Below are 16,139 nucleotides of genomic sequence, written 5' to 3' on the forward strand. Positions count from 1 at the left end.
GGCTGAGCGCACTGGATACAGCAAAGGCTATGGGCCATGACCACATCCAGGCTATCGTGCTGAAGACTTGTGCTCCAGAACTAGCCGCACCTCTAGCCAAGCTGCTCCAGTACAGCTACAACACTGGCATCTATCCGACAATGTGGAAAACTGCCCAGGTATGTCCTGTCCACAAAAAGCAGGATAAATCCAATCTGGCCAATTACCGCCCCATCAGTCTACTCTCAATCATCAGCAAAGTGATGGAAGGTGTCATCGACAGTGCTATCAAGCGGCACTTACTCACCAACAACCTGCTCACTGATGCCCAGTTTGGGTTCCGCCAAGACCATACTGCTCCTGACCTCATTACGGCCTTGGTCCAAACATGGACAAAGGAGCTGAATTCCAGAGATGAGGTGAGAGTGACTGCCCTTGACATCAAGGCAGCATTTGACCAAGTGTGGAATCAAGGAGACCTTGTAAAACTGAAGCCAGTGGGAATCAGGGGGAAAACACTCCACTGGCTGGAGTCATACCTAGCACAAAGGAAGATGGCTGTGGTGGTTGAAGGTCAACCATCACAGCCCCAGGACATCGCTGCAGGAGTTCCTCAGGGCAGCATCCTAGGCCCAACCATCTTCGGCTGCTTCATCAATGACCTTCCCTCCAACATAAGGTCAGAAATGGGGATGTTCGCTGATGACTGCACAGTGTTCAACGCCATTCACAACTCCTCAGATAATAAAGCAGTCCATGCCTACATGCAACAAGACATGGACGACGTTCAGGCTTGGGCTGGTAATTGGCAGGTAACATTCGCGCTACAGAAGTGCCAGGCAATGACTATCTCCAACAAGCGAGAGTCTAACCACCTCCCTTGACAGTCAATGGCATTACCATCGCCGAAACCCCCAACATCCAGGATAAAGCAGCCCGCTTGATTGGCACCCCATCCACCACCTTAAACATTCACTCCCTCCACCACCGGCGTACCGTGGCTGCAGTGTCTACCATCTACAAGATGCACTGCAGCAACTTGCCAAGGCTTCTTCGGCAGCACCTCCCAAACCCACGACCTCTTCCGACAATGAAGGACAAGGGCAGCAGGCACATGGGAACGCCACCACCTCCAAGCTCCCCTCCAAGTCACACATCATCCTGACTTAGAAGTATATCGCCGATCCTTCATCGTCACTGGGTCAAAATCCTGAAACTCCCCCCCCTAACAGCACCGTGGGAGTACCTTCACCACAGGGACTGCAGCAGTTCAAGAAGACGGCTCACCACCACCTTCTCATGGGCAACTAGGGATGGGCAATAAATGCTGGCCTTGCCAGCGACACCCGCATCCCATAAACAAATTTTAAAAAACACAGGCTCTTTATGGATGAGGAAGGTAATTTGGTCCATCCTAATTCAACCATGACCTTACACTCCCACCCACAGTTGCAGGTTATTGTGGTGAATGTGCCTTTAAGAGCAATTGTGGTGTATGTGCCTTTAAGAGCCCCAGGTGTGCGTAATGCCGGTAATTGCCACTTGGGCTATATAAGCCTGTGTATTGTGTATATCCTTTAGAACCCCCCCCCCAGACTTGCTTAGTAAATACCTATGAACCAACTCCTGTCTTCAGTGTCTTTATCTACACACGGACACTACAGTGGCGACGAAGTGGAAACGGACTTACCTGCAAGTCGGCAGCACCTCAAGGACATCAATTCCTCCAGCGTCCAGAAGACTCAAGGAAGTAATAGAAACTGTGGTTTCACCAGCTGGCCAAGCTGGTGGCAGGTACTGCGCTAATCATTCCTGGGCGTCAGGCTGGGGCTCCAGCGGCGGGCTCTACAGCTGAGACAGGCAGCGAAATCGGAGGCAAGCAATAACGGACTGGGAGGGTGCACTCGGGAGACAGCCGGCGCGGCAAGCAGGTCAGCGTTTAGACCTCCGTCGGGAACGAGTCTCCAACAGTGAACAAACGGAAACCACAGTAAAACAGCGTTGTTATCGGTAGCAGCGGCGGGAAAGCGCAGGAAGCGCCATATCGTTGCTACAGAGAGAAAAAAAAAAAGCGCGGGAAGCGCCATATCTTTTTTTGAAATGCCTAAGTCTGGCAATATTGATGCTTTTGATAACGAAACAGAGCCTAACTTTGGCAATATTGATGTTTTTGATAACAAGATAGAGGATTGGACCACATATGTAGAAAGAGTGGAGGTGTTTTGCACCGCAAATGGAATAGAAGATGAAAAAAAAGCTTCAGTGCTTCTGGATCTAATGGGCGCAGAAACATACAAGCTGTTACGCAACTTAATCACTCCAGCCGAACCGATGGACAAGAATTTTGAGGAGATTGGTGATACCCTACACTGCCAATTCGAGGCAGGACTGGCAGATTCTCTGCAAGACAAATTCATCTGCGATCCCCTAAGTGTAGAAACACAAAAAAAGGTATCTTCTGGAAAAGATTTAACACTGGACAAGGCTTTCAGTGCAATAGGAGCGGCAAAGATACAGCAAAGGCCACAGGACTTCGGCACCCATGAAATGACACGGGGTTTCGAGAGATGTTATCGCTGCGTCAGATCCAACCATGACCAGAGGGATTGCTGGTTCAAAGAAAAATCATGCAGGCGATGCGGAAAGATGGGACACATTCCACGTGTATGCCGATCTGAAAATAAAAAATCCACTAACGGGAAAAGAATCAATAAGGAAAAGCACAGAAAGGTACAAATGATGACGGACAGTAGCTCCAGAGACCAGAAGAGCGATAGCGACTCCGGGAACAAGAGACTAAGCTCTCTCAAATTACATAATGTAATTGCCAATGAAGATTACCAGATCATTTGGGTTACCCTCATAATAGCAGGGTCCCCAGTTAAAATGGAGCTAGATACAGGATCAGCTCTAACCGTAATAAATCGACGAGATTACGAGAGGCTATTTTCGCATATACCTCTAAAAGACACATCCATTATCTTAAAAACATATACGGGGCAGAAAGTATACCCCAAAGGAAAAATAAAGGTGCCTGTGGTATACAACGGCAAAGAAATACAAAAGTTGTATTTATACATTCTACAAGATGGTGGTCCACCGTTGTTGGGACGTGAATGGATAAGGAAGATACGTTTAGACTGGCACTCCATTCAGGCACTGACGGTGGCCAGTAAGGAAAAAAACAATGATGACATCATACCTGAACGATTAAAAGACATCTTGGCCAACGCCAAAGAAGTGTTTCAAGAGAAACTAGGAACCTTGAAAGGCATCACCGCCTCAATAAAAGTGGAAGATACAGCAATTCCAACATTTTTTAAGGCAAGACCGGTGCCATACGCAATACGTCCGGCAGTCGAGGCAGAGCTGGAGAATTTGGAAAAGGCAGGCGTATTATCCAAAATAGATTGGAGCGAATGGGCAACACCCATCGTTCCAGTCATGAAAAAAGCATTGAAAAATAACTCTGAGGAACAGAGAAAAATTCGCATCTGTGGGGACTTTAAGGTGACTGTAAACCCGGTCCTTCACACGGTACAGTATCCTCTTCCGAGGATAGAAGATATTTTCGCCTCACTATCCGGAGGAAAACGTTTCACAAAAATTGACTTGGCACAGGCATATCTACAGATGGAGGTTGAGGAGACCTCTAAAAAGTATCTCACAATAAACACACACAAAGGCCTGTACCAGTACAATCGACTGGTTTTTGGAATAGCATCAGCTCCAGCTATCTGGCAAAGAGCTATGGAGCAAGTCCTGCAAGGGATTCCGGGGACTCAGTGTTACCTAGACGACATCCTTATAACAGGAGAAAATGACAACGAGCACCTTGCCAATTTGGAGCAGGTGCTCACTAGGCTGAAAGAACGGGGCCTACGAGCAAATCGCCCCAAGTGCGAATTTTTCCAAAATCAGATATCATATTGTGGCCACATAATTAATAAGGAAGGGTTGCATAAGTCACCTGAAAAAATTGAAGCAGTTATAAAAGCCCCAGCACCTGAAAATGTTTCACAATTGAGGTCATTCCTGGGATTAATAAATTACTATCATAAATTTTTACCGAACTTATCAACTATTCTACACCCTCTTAATGATCTTCTACACACAGGAGTGATTTGGAAATGGAACGAAGACTGTAAACGTGCCTTCCATAAATGTAAAGACTTAATCACATCCGAGAAAATTTTGGCTCATTACAACCCATCACTACCAATCAGACTGGCGTGCGATGCATCCCCTTACAGCATAGGAGCGGTATTGTCCCATAGATTCCCTGATGGCTCGGAACGGCCGATAGCTTTTGCGTCACGCTCATTGAACTCAGCTGAGCGTAACTATTCCCAGATAGACAGGGAAGCACTCAGCCTGGTATGGGGAGTGAAGAAATTCAACCATTACCTACACGGACAAAAATTTACCTTGCTGACTGACCATCAACCCCTCATCTCCATATTCAACCCTAAGAAAGGTGTCCCCATTATGACGGCACAAAGACTACAGAGGTGGTCCCTTTTTCTAGGGGCACACCAATACAACATTGAATACAAAGGGTCAAAACAGCATGGGAATGCTGACGGTTTATCGCGCCTGCCGTTGCCAACGATAGAAGAGGCACCTACAGTAGACCCAGTAGAGATATTCCACTCCACCATAGTGGAATGTCTACCGGTGACAAATTCTGCCATTGAAAGGGAGACCAGAAATGACCCTACTCTCTCACGGGTCTACGATTTAACAATGAAGGGATGGCCAGCACATGGCGAACCACTGTTGCCAGCATTCTCGCAAAGAAGAGAACAGCTGTCAGTGTGCCGAGGAACCTTGATGTGTGGATCCAGAGTGGTGATTCCACCCAAACTCCAGGATAAAGTGCTAAAGGAGCTTCACGAGGGGCATCTGGGTGGAGTGAAAATGAAGAACCTAGCTAGGGCGTTTGTATGGTGGCCAGGTATCGATGGAGACATCGAAGACATGACCAAGAGCTGCCTAGGATGCCAGAAGGTCCAAAATGCTCCGCCACAGGCCCCTCTACATCCATGGGAGTGGCCCTCATCTCCCTGGCAAAGGGTGCACATCGACTTTGCTGGTCCATTTATGGACTCAATGTTCTTAATCGCGGTTGATGCACACTCCAAGTGGCCGGAGGTAATAAAGATGTCCTCCACCACCACGGAAAAAACCATCACAGTATTAAGGACCATATTTGCCAGGAATGGGCTGCCGGAACAGATATGTTCTGATAATGGACCGCAATTTGTGTCCGAAGAATTCAGAAAGTTCTTAAAGAACAATGGGGTAAAGCACTAAACGTCTGCCCCATACCATCCCGCCACCAATGGATTGGCTGAAAGGTTTGTCCAGACCTTTAAGAAGGCCAAAAAGGCCATGGGTAATGAAGACATAAAACTTCAGCACAAGGTGGATAACTTCTTATTTGCATATAGGACTGCAACACATATGGTTACAAACCAAACTCCCGCCATGATGTTCTTCAATAGAAACCTAAGATGCCGGCTGGAGATGGGGGATCAATCATGGAGGGAGAGGTGAGCCCACGGTGGCAGTGGCCCACAGTATTTTTGTGGAACCCAGAGGAATACTCCTGCTTCTCCTGGGCCTGTAAAAAAGAAATCAAAAAGATTTGGGGCCATTTTCTGAAATTACCACCTGGAGCAAATGAGAGAAACATGCTGTGGTGTATGTAACCTGTTCCACCTTAAGAGAACTTAAGCCTGTTCCACCTTAAGAGATGTACTACTTTCTCTGGCTGCTGTATACGTAATACCGGTGGTGACCACCGGTATATAAGCACTGTGTAGTAAGATATATTTCAGATAGTCCTGACCTCCAACCAGTAAAGACCTGTTGAACTTTAATCTTGTAGCCTGTGTGTTATTAATTACAACTAGAACACACAGACTTTACAGTGGCGACGAGTCAGATTCTTACCCTGCGGCAGTTATATCCACGGCGGCTTCGTCCACTGAACGGACGTCGAAGAGAGGTTTCCACCCTCATCACCCTGCTGGAAGACACGTCGCGCGGCAGACATCGAGAAACCAGAGTGCAGAAGACACCCTGAACTCGAAGCCTCCATCAGCGGCTGTCAGCTATCTTCTTTCTACCTCGGTAGTGGGTAAGCCGGGCAGCGACGCGACCAGAAAATCGGCCACGTTGGCTGTACAGACGGGGAGGGAAGACGGAGGAATAAGGGCGGTGAGATCGATCGCGACCGGAGATAAGGGCCGGGCCGCATTCGGGCCGAAAGGCGCAGCGCGGGGACATCGATCGCGGCTGGTGATAAGGGCCGGGCCGCACTCGGGCTAAAAAGGCGCAGCGTCTGGGGGCAACTGAAGGCGCGAGAGCCGCGGTGAAGCGGAGACAGCGTCGGGGGAAGGGTGAAAACCGCCAAGCGCGGGAAAACCGCCATTTTGTAGGCGGAGGACGAAGAAAAGAGCGCGGAAGCCGCCATCTTGGATAAAAATAAAAAGAAATTAAATTGCAACGATGCCTAAACATGGGAACATTAATACCTTTGATAGCGACATCGAAGATTGGGCTATGTATGTAGAACGCATACAAAATTATTGTAAAGCAAATAAAATCCCAGATGCAGAGAAAGCACTAACATTATTAAACTTAATGGGTGCGAAGACATACGGGCAATTGAAACACCTTGTATCACCAGATGAACCGGCGGATAAGACGTTCGAGGAGATTGTTACTGTCCTGAAAAATCACCTAAACCCCACGCCGCTGATGCTAGCGGAACAATTTAAATTTTACAGCAGAAGGCAGCTGAAGGATGAAAGCAATGCTGAATATTTAATGGAATTGCGTAAGCTAGCAAAGTACTGTCAATTCAGAACGAGATTGACAGAGGCGCTACGAGATAAATTTGTGTGTGGTTTATTAAAAGAAGATACACAAAAGTGATTGCTCGAGGAGAATGAGCTGACGCTTGAGAAAGCGGTCACTATGGCAGCAGCACACGAAGCCGCAGCGAGAGGCACGGCAGTAATGCAGCTACGGTCACCGGAACTCAGTACAAATAAATTGGGTTTGAGTACTGTAAAATGTTATCGTTGCAGAAAGACAACGCATGATCAGAACCAGTGTTGGTTTAAAAACCAAGAATGCAGAACGTGTGGCAGGCTTGGCCACATAGCTAAAGTATGCCGGTCAGGAAAGAAGACCAGCAACAAAAAGTCACCGCAAGGAAAATACATAAAGGTACACAAGGTGACAAAGAACAGTTCGACCGAACAGAAGTCAGATTCAGACGCTAGCAGTAATGAACTGGGTAGCTTAAGAGTACACAACGTTGGTAAGGATGCAGATCTCCAGACAATTTGGGTCACCCTTCAGATAGCAGGAGTCCAAGTAAAGATGGAATTGGACACTGGATCAGCATTGACGGTCATGAATAAGAAAGATTACAAAAGGTTATTCCAACATATTCCCCTACGGGATACGGAGATTATATTGAAAACCTACACGGGGCAAAGAGTGTACCCCGTCAGAAAGATAGAGGTAAAAGAGGTCCACAAGGGCGAAGAAAGCCAAGTAATGGACTTATATGTGCTACCTGAAGGAGGTCCACCACTACTGGGACGGGAGTGGATTAGGAAAATGAATATGGACTGGCACTCCTTGAAGGCACTAATGGTAGATTCCGGGGAAACAGATGTCAAACCTAAACGATTGTCCAGAATATTGGATGATGCTAAAGAGGTGTTCCAGCAGGGACTGGGAACACTGAGAGGAATTACGGCAAACATCAAGATTGATGAACATGCACAACCAAAATTTTTTAAAGCCAGACCGGTACCCTATGCAATACGACCTACTGTAGAAGCGGAACTGGAAGCACTAGAACGTTCAGGTGTACTGTCTAAGGTAGATTGGAGTGAGTGGGCTACGCCCATTGTTCCCGTTATGAAACGTCCTTCGAGCAACAAGCCAGGAGAACCAGGGAAGGTTCGCATCTGTGGAGATTTCAAAATCACTGTTAATCCGGTGCTTCACACGGTGCAGTATCCGCTTCCGCGGATTGAGGATATTTTTGCTTCGTTGTCTGGAGGGAAACACTTCACCAAGATAGACCTGGCGCAGGCGTACTTGCAGATGGAGGTTGAAGAAGAGTCACGCCAATACCTCACGATCAACACGCATCGAGGTTTGTACCGGTACAATAGACTGGTTTTTGGAGTGGCATCGGCTCCAGCAATTTGGCAGAGGGCCATGGAGCAGGTATTACAGGGAATTCCAGGCACACAATGTTACCTGGACGATATTCTGATTACAGGTGATGGTGATGAAGAACACCTCGCAAACTTGGAACTGGTGCTCAACAGACTGAAAGAGTATGGACTTAGAGTTAATCGGCAGAAATGCGAGTTCTTCCAGAAGCGGATCTCGTACTGTGGTCATGTCATTGACCGGGAGGGGCTTCATAAGTCTCCTGACAAGATAGAGGCAGTTGTAAAGGCTCCCGCTCCGGATAATGTCTCTCAGTTGAGGTCGTTTCTAGGATTGATTAACTATTACCATAAATTTCTACCAAATCTATCCATGGTACTGCACCCGCTAAATGCTCTTTTACAGAAGGGGGTACCATGGGAATGGAGCGAAAACTGTAAGAAGGCATTTCGCAAAAGCAAAGAATTGATCACCTCAGAGGAAGTGTTGGCTCACTTCAACCCGACACTGCCTATTCGGTTGGCTTGTGATGCTTCTCCATATGGTATTGGGGCAGTACTCTCACACAAGTTGCCAAATGGCACGGAAAGGCCAGTCACGTTTGCATCCAGATCATTGACCTCCGCTGAGCGCAACTATGCGCAGATCGATAGGGAGGCTCTCAGCCTTGTATGGGGAGTGAAGAAGTTTAATCATTACCTGCAGGGCCAAAAATTCACACTTCTGACAGACCATCAGCCGTTGGTATCCATTTTTAACCCTAAGAAGGGTGTTTCAGTGATGACAGCACAGCGTCTCCAGAGATGGTCCCTTTTCCTAGGGGCACATCAATATCAAATAAAATTCAAAGGTACGAAGCAGCATGGAAATGCTGATGGGCTGTCGCGCCTGCCACTACCTGAAGAAGAAGAAACGACGAAAGTTGACCCTGTTGAGTTATTTCATTCGACCATCATCGAGTGTTTACCAGTCACCAATGCAAGTATTGAAAGAGAAACCAGGAACGACCCGACACTGTCCAGAGTCTACGAGGTGACAGTGAAAGGATGGCCAACACGTGGTGATCCTCTGTTACCGGCATTCTCGGCAAGGCGAGACCAGCTGTCCGTCTGCCATGGTACTTTGATGTACGGGACAAGAGTGATTATTCCTCCCAAGTTAAGGGAAAGAGTTCTAAAAGAACTGCATGAAGGTCATCTGGGGGGAGTTAAGATGAAAAGTCTTGCTAGGGCTTATGTATGGTGGCCGGGTATTGACCAACAGATAGAGGAGTTGACGAAAAGCTGCGCTGGGTGCCAAAAAGTGCAAAATGCACCTCCGATCGCACCACTACACCCATGGGAATGGCCTTCAGCCCCATGGCAACGCGTACATATTGACTTTGCTGGTCCATTCATGGACTCCATGTTCCTAATTGTGGTGGACACACATTCCAAATGGCCAGAAGTGATCAAGATGAATACCACTACTTCAGAAAAGACAATTGCGGTGTTAAGAACAATATTCGCAAGGAACGGATTGCCAGAACAGATCTGTTCGGACAACGGACCACAGTTCGTGTCGGAAGAATTCCAAAAATTCTTAAAGAAGAATGGGGTGAAACATTATACCTCTGCCCCATATCACCCAGCGACAAACGGGCTGGCCGAGAGATTTGTCCAAACATTCAAAAAGGCAATAAAGGCCATGAACGATGATCAGATTCCGCTACAGCACAAGGTGGACAATTTCCTAATGGCGTATCGAAACGCCGCTCATGCAGTGACTAACCAAAGTCCTGCCATGATGTTTTATAACAGGAGGTTGCGGTCCAGGTTGGACTTGTTAAAACCAAATGTGCGGAGGGAAGTGGAAAACAAACAGTTCCGGCATATTAATAACAAGTCCACTCGAAGTTTTGAAGTAGGACAACCAGTGTTGGCAAGGGGCTATGGAAACGAAAAATGGCAGCCCGGAACAATTCGGGCCAGACAAGGACCTCTGATGTACACAGTAGATATTGGTAACAATGTGATAAGGCGTCATGCGGATCAACTGGTAGAATCAAGAGCAAGAGTCGAACCCATGGTCGCGACAGAGACAACTGTGGAAGACGTTAATGAACCTGAAGCATCTACCTCGGCAGGGACTGTACCTGATGATGACGTCCAATACATAGGGAACCAACAAGCAGAGTCACCTCAGCAACAAGAATCAGAGACCACTGAAAGGCGTTATCCAGACCGAATCAGAAGGCCTCCTGAGAGACTGAACCTTTGAACTGTTTATACCTGAAGTTATATATGTATATATGTTATGATGTTATGTTAAATGGGGATATGACTATTAAGCTAAAAAGGGAGGATTGTGGTGTATGTAACCTGTTCCACCTTAAGAGAACTTAAGCCTGTTCCACCTTAAGAGATGTACTACTTTCTCTGGCTGCTGTATACGTAATACCGGTGGTGACCACCGGTATATAAGCACTGTGTAGTAAGATGTATTTCAGATAGTCCTGAGCTCCAACCAGTAAAGACCTGTGTGCTTTTCTGGCTGTCTCAAGCAGCAAGAGGAGAAGGAGCTGCCAAAGCAAGAGAGTGGAGAGTGGTGGTCTCCTGACCAGGAAGAGGAGTAGCTGAAAGATAGATCACCACCTCCACCTCCTCCAACATCTTCAAACAACTGAGGTGCCTGGAGAGATTGGGCAGAGGAGGAGAAGGAGAAAGGAGGCCTATATCAACATCAACCGGGGAGAGGCCTTTTCTATCACTGCCTCCCCAAATTGGCCTCCACTTCAGGAGAGAGGGGAGAGAAACATCAGAAAAAAACCCACCAACTGTTTGGAAGGAGGGAAGATTCATCTCGTTTGAAACATCTACAGGTGGGTGTTATTTGGGGCACTCTCCCAAGATTTTGTATTTTAGGCGGGGGGAGAAAAGAAGAAGCAAGGCCGGACCATCAAGGGGTGTAGTGTGTGTGTGTGTGTGACTCTTGTTAAAAGCTAGGCCACACACACCACTAATTAGCACCCCTACAATTGCCTGCCCTGGGAGAGCTGGAGCTGACCAGGTGAAGTCTCTAATTTCATTAATTACATCATTAAGACCTGTTGCAGGACTGAGCCTGGGCTTCTCCTGCTTTTCCAGGTGAAGACATCTTCCCCCCCATCAGAAGACCATCACCAAAGACTTTTAAACTACATCAGAGAGTGCCCCCCTGCCAACACCCACCCACCATCCTGAGTGGCAACACTGCCCTTGTGGTCTCCCTCCTTCCTACCCCCCTCTCTCTCTCTCTCTCTCTATCTCTCTCTGCCTGTCTTTCTAAGGCACCTCAGTCCCATCACCTTTTATTAATTGCCTATTGAGCAGAGGGGAGAGGGCCCCTCCCCCAATTTCATTCAGTAAGGGGAGAGGTGTGTCCTCATTTTAATCAGCTCCCTCTGCTCAATAGAGGACAAAAAATATATATATATTACCTGAGGCCATTAACACCTTCAGGCCTGTGACTTGGGGTGAGTGTAGCCCTTAAAGCACCCCAGAATGGCGACTACATCATCGCCGGTGGCGGGGCAAGCCAAGACTTATGCGGGGGCGGCAGCCACAGCTGCTCCCGCTGCTTCTGCTGCCCCGTCACCATTTAAACTGATAACGAAAAAGCTTGGGGTGAAGAGCTACACTCACCCCACTATGACCATCGAGGCCTGCGTCAAAGCCATGGCTGGGGTTGTCGGCCCCTCAGCCATCGTCGCGGCCTCGAAAATGTACGGGAAGGCTGTGTTCTTCCTGGGGTCGGAGCGGGCGGTGTCCCTGGCCGTCACCAAGGGGCTCACCGTGGGCGGGACCTTCCTGCCGGTGGATCCTCTCGAGGCCACCGCGCAGAGGATTGTCATCTCTAACGTCCCGCCCTATGTTCCCGGTGAGCTCCTCCTTCCCCATTTGCGTCAGCTTGGGGAGGTGAGGTCGGGGATCACGCCTATCCCGCTCGGCTTCCGGGAGGCCAGCCTTCGCCACGTCTTCTCCTTCCGGCGCCAGCTGTTTATCCAGCTGGCGCGGGAGGAGGACACTGACGGAGCGTTCATCGTCCTCCACGAGGGGACCGCCTATCGCGTCTTTTGGACGTCGGACGGTGTGCGGTGCCACGCCTGCAAGGAGGTGGGGCATATCAGGAGGAACTGCCCTGCCTCCAAGGCCGCCGGATCATCTCGTGCGGCCGAGGCTGGCGCCGCCGCTGCTCCTCCCCCCGGGTCTGCCCGCGCGTCAAGTACGTCTGATGCGTGGTTGACGTCGGGGGCCGATGCCACCAAGGCCTCCAGCGGGGGGGAGGGAGCGTGTCCGGCCGGAAAAAAGGCGCGGGGAAAGAAAACACCTTAGGGCGGGTCCCCCCGTGGATGGCGAGCCCTTGCCCCTTGAGCCCCTTACACCCGCGCTCCTCGCGGAGTTGACCGGGGCAGATGCGAGCGGGAGGGGCCTCGTGCCCGAGCCTGTGGCCGCAACCGCCGCAGCGGTCTTGCCATTACCTGCGGCTGGGCTCGGGCCCGAGGAACCCGACAAACCTGCTCCGCCGGAGGGAGTTGAGGAGGAGGCCTTTGCAGACATGGAGGTCTCCCTCACTCCCTCCGCGCTAAAAAGAAGGCGCGACACCCTGGATGAGGAGGAGGACCGGGAGGAGGGTCCCTCCGAACAGGGGGAAGTCGTCGCCCGCCGCGGGTGCTGCGCCCCCCCCCACCACTGCCACCATCACCGGCGATCGGCAGGGGTCGCCTGTCCCTCGGGAGGCTGAGGCAGATGTGTCTGTGCAGCACGTGCCTCCCGGGGATGAGGACGAGACCCTGCCCGTGGGGGGGGTCGCGGATCAACCCGCGGCTGAAATAGACTATTTATCGATGCCGTTACCCCTCGACGGGTCGGGCGGCCTGGGGTCTGGGTCGGGCGAGTTCGAAGAAAGTGAGCTCGCCCAAAGCGGCCCGGTCATTTCCCAGGGGCTGCTCGACCTGGTCGAGGATTTAGCCAAAGACGTCCCATCTGCCGGGTCAGAGGCCGGTGGCGCGGAAGAGGAAGGCCCTCTGGCTGTGTCTCGGGCGCCGGACGTCCTGGGGGAGTTCGGATTTGTGTTCTCCCCGATTTCTCCGTTCGATCTGGCGTCTGGGGCGGAGGGGGGCTCCGAACCGCCGCCGCCGTCTTCTGGCCCGGCGACCCCGGAGGAGCCCAGGGAGAATTCCTCCGCCACCGATCCTGGGGGTGGGATCCGGGCGGAGGCGGGGCCGGCTGTTGCGGCCGAGCCGTCCGCTGCGCACTGCGCGGTGGGCGGGTCGGCCGCTGGTGACGACCCCCTGGAGGAGGATGGGGACTCGGTGATGGGCACGGAGGACGAGTCGGACTCCGGCGCCGACGAGGCGGTGGACGACCTCGTGCCCCTTGCCAAGTCTCCCCTCATTCCCGCAAGGGAACTCCGGGATTTTATGGCCACGTGCCTGGGTCGGCGCGGGAAGGTCCGGCTGGCCCTCGACAGGTGGTCGGAGCTGGCGCTGCTCATTGATTCCGTCCGCGCCGCCGTTAAGACCATGGACACGGACGAGGGTGTGAACCCACTTGAGCTGCGTCGGCTCAGAACACTTCTCACTGGGCTGCTGAGGAGGTGGCGGCTGACTAGCGGCCGCGCTTCCTCCCCCCGTTAGTTGTAGGTAGAGGTTGCACTATGCTTCTGACATGAAGATAACCATAGCCAGCCTCAACATCAACGGCAGCGGGGAGGCGCGCCGCAGATTCAATAACTTCTCGGTCCTTCGGGACGGGAAGTATGCGGTGTGCTTCCTGCAAGAAACCCACACCGTTCCGGGAGACGAAGCCACGTGGCTCCTGGAGTGGCAAGGAGGGGTCAGCATGAGTCACCTCTCCAATAATTCCAGTGGGGTGGCTATCTTGCTGGCCTCGCATTTTCAGCCGGAGATCTTGGGGGTCAAGGAGCACGTGCCGGGCCGCTTGCTCCAGGTCACTGTTCGCCTGGGGGGCATGCCGCTCCATCTAGTGAACGTGTATGCCCCTCAGGCCGGTGCGCAGCAAGTGCGCTTCTTTGAAGAAGTGTCCGCTCTTCTGGGCTCCATCGACGTGGGCGAGTGCGTCATCCTCGGGGGGGATTTTAACTGTACCCTCGAGGCGAGGGACCGTACGGGTCCCCCGCGATGCCCGCCGGCGATGGAGAAGTTGAGGGACCTGGTCGGGTCCTTCGACTTGGTGGACGTCTGGCGAAATCTTCATCCCGACTCCAGCGCCTTCACTTACGTGAGGTCTGGAGGAGGAGGGTCCAGAATCGACCGCCTCTACATTTCCCGGGCGTACGTATCCTGCGTTCCGGTGGCTTCCATGCGGCTGGTGCCGTGCACGGACCACCACCTGGTGTGGGCGGAGCTCGGCCCGCTGCGCGCTCGGGGAGGGTCCGCGTACTGGCACTTTAACAACCTGCTGCTGGAGGACGCGCGGTTCCGGGATTCGTTTCGTCGGTTCTGGGCCGACTGGAGAAGGAAGCAGGGGGGCTTCCCCTCCTTGAGGCTGTGGTGGGACGTGGGCAAGGCTCACGTGCGTCTCTTCTGTCAGGAGTATGCGAAGGGGTCGACCAAGAGGCGGGAGGCCCGGGTCGGGCGGTTGGAGAAGGAGGTGCTTGACCTGGAGTCCCGTCTCGGTCAAGTCGTCGGGGACTCGGCCCTGCGGAAGGTGTACGAAGAGAAGAAGGGCGCGCTGAAGGACCTGCAGCTCGTCGGGTCCCGAGGCGCGTACGTGAGGTCGCGGATCCAGCTCCTGCGGGACCTGGACCGCGGCTCCCCCTTCTTCTACTCGCTGGAAAAAAGACGAGGGGTCCGTAAGCAGCTCTTGGGGCTGCTGGACGACGACGGATCTCTGGTCTCGGATCCGGAGGGAATCAGCGCGGAGACCCGCGCCTACTACGGGACTCTGTTCTCTCCGGATCCGTCCAGCGAGGATGCGTGCAGAGTTTTGTGGGAGGACCTGCCGAAGGTCAGTCCGGAGGGCGCCGAAAAATTGGACGCTCCGCTAAGCCTGGCGGAGCTGACCGGCGCCCTCCGCCAGCTCTCTAGGGGAAAGTCCCCGGGGCTGGACGGGCTGACCGTGGAGTTCCACAGGGCGTTCTGGGACGTCTTGGGGGGCGACTACGCGCGGGTCCTGGGGGAAAGTTTGGCGACCGGGGAGATGCCCCTCTCTTGGCGCAGGGCGGTCATTGTCCTGCTGCCTAAGAGGGGCGATCTCCGCCTCCTCAAGAACTGGCGCCCGGTCTCCCTCCTTAGCACGGACTATAAAATCTTTGCCAGGGCTATGTCTGCTCGCCTTGGCACCGTGCTGGCCCACATGATCCACCCCGACCAGTCCTACACGGTCCCGGGCCGGACCATCCACGACAACATCCATCTGGTCCGGGACCTGGTCCACCACTCCCAGAGGGCTGGTCTGTCGGTCGCCTTCCTCTCCCTGGATCAGGAGAAGGCGTTCGACAGGGTGGATCACGAGTATCTTTTCGGGACTCTGCACGCATTCGGGTTTGGGACGCATTTCGTCGCCCGGATCCGACTTCTGTACGCCGCCGCAGAGTGTCTGATTAAAGTTAACGGGTCCTTGACGGCGCCCCTTCGCTTCGGGAGGGGGGTGCGTCAGGGATGCCCCATGTCCGGTCAGTTATACGCCATTTGCGTGGAGCCATTCCTGCGCCTCTTGCGGAAGAGGTTGACGGGACTGGCTCTGCAAGGGCCGGGCGTGGAGGTGGTCCTCTCGGCTTACGCCGATGACGTGCTCCTCACGGTCACGGATCCCGCTGACTTGCGGAGGATGCGGGAATGCCAGCAGATTTACTCGGACGCATCCTCCGCCAAGATCAACTTGGAGAAATGTTCCGGACTCCTGGTGGGTCAGTGGCGGGTGGACTCCCTGCCGGAGGAGTTCAGGCCTTTCGCCTGGAGCACCACG

This window comes from Somniosus microcephalus, chromosome 15, assembly GCF_052327205.1.
Source record: "Somniosus microcephalus isolate GS21.2 chromosome 15, FLI_Smic_1.0, whole genome shotgun sequence".
NCBI classification, from domain to species: Eukaryota; Metazoa; Chordata; class Chondrichthyes; order Squaliformes; family Somniosidae; genus Somniosus; species Somniosus microcephalus.